Source organism: Mus pahari, chromosome 12 (genome assembly GCF_900095145.1).
Source record: "Mus pahari chromosome 12, PAHARI_EIJ_v1.1, whole genome shotgun sequence".
In the NCBI taxonomy this organism is placed as follows: domain Eukaryota; kingdom Metazoa; phylum Chordata; class Mammalia; order Rodentia; family Muridae; genus Mus; species Mus pahari.
In genome coordinates, this window is record NC_034601.1 from 81,289,602 (window position 1) to 81,291,027 (window position 1,426).

A 1,426-nucleotide genomic window follows, 5' to 3' on the forward strand; every position below is an offset into this window, starting at 1 on the left:
GGGCAAGAGGTAGAAAGCTCCAAATGTGTACAATGAGAATGATGTTCTGAAAATATTAAACCATTGTATTTTTTTTACATGATATTCTCTGGTACTTTTCCACTTCCAAGTTTGTGTTCCATGAGAGGAGTACTCATTTCCAGAACACAGCGATAAGTACAGCAGTACAACCAGTTCCGAATATGATTTCCTTAGGTCTTTGCATGGGGCAACCAGACAGCTTGCTTCCCCTGGGATGGAGCCAATCACACTTGAGGTGAACATCTGTCAGCAGCAGCAGGTGACTCCAGAGTCCCAGTTTGGACAATGACTTTTAGAGTTACCCTATCAAAATATTACTTACGGGGTTGGAGAGATGGCTCAGTGATTAAGAGCACTGACTGCTCTTCCAGAGCTCCTGAGTTCGATTTCCCAGCAACCACGTGGTGGCTCACAACCATCTGTGATGAGATCTGGTGCCCTTTTCTGGTGTGTCTGAAGATGATACAGTGTACTTATATACCATAAATAAATCTTTAAAAAAATATATTAGTTACTTCGTAGTTGCTATGGTAAATAAACCGCCATGACCAGAGCATCGTATATAAAAAGGAGCGGATTTTGGCTTATGGTTCTAGAAGGTAAGAGCCCATCCTGGTGAGGGAGAGGCTAGAGGAGCTCAAAGGGAAAAACAGCCCTGGAAGAACGGTGAGACTAATCTCAGACCCTCTCTAGCGACACACTTTCTCCAGCCATGCAGCATCACCCAACCCTGCCCAAGCAGCATGCCAACTGGGAACCAAGCGCTCAAATATCTGGGCTCAGAAATCCGCCTGCCTCGTTCGAGGCCAGCCCGGTCTACCAAGTGAGTTCCAGGACAGCCAGGGCTATACAGAAAATCCCTGTCTCGAAAAANCCAGGGCTATACAGAAAATCCCTGTCTCGAAAAACCCAAACCAAACAAACAACTGCTTGTGGACGTTGTACATCGTGGTGCGCACTAGGCTCCGCACCACGATGTACAACGTCCACAAGCAGTCTGAGTTTGAGCCAGCCCGGTCTACCAAGTGAGTTCCAGGACAGCCAGGGCTATACAGAAAATCCCTGTCTCGAAAAAAAAAAAAAAAAAAAAAAATCTGGGCTCAGGAGGGTCATTTCCAATTCAATTCACCATGCCCTTTTTCTTTTAATTAAAAACAAACGAACAACAACAACAACAAAAAACAGGAATGCTTTTTATCTTATTTATTATTTTAACTCTTTATTGGTTCTTTGTGTGTTTCACATCATGCACCCCAATCCCACTCACTCCCCCTTCCCTCGTACCTGCCCTTCCTGAAAGCTGTAGTGTGTGGCAGTGTGTCCCACAGTCTTTCCTTTTGTCCTCTGGCTTCTGCTACTCTACCAAGACTGGGACCTTCCTGAGACTCATCTCAGATCTCCTGCT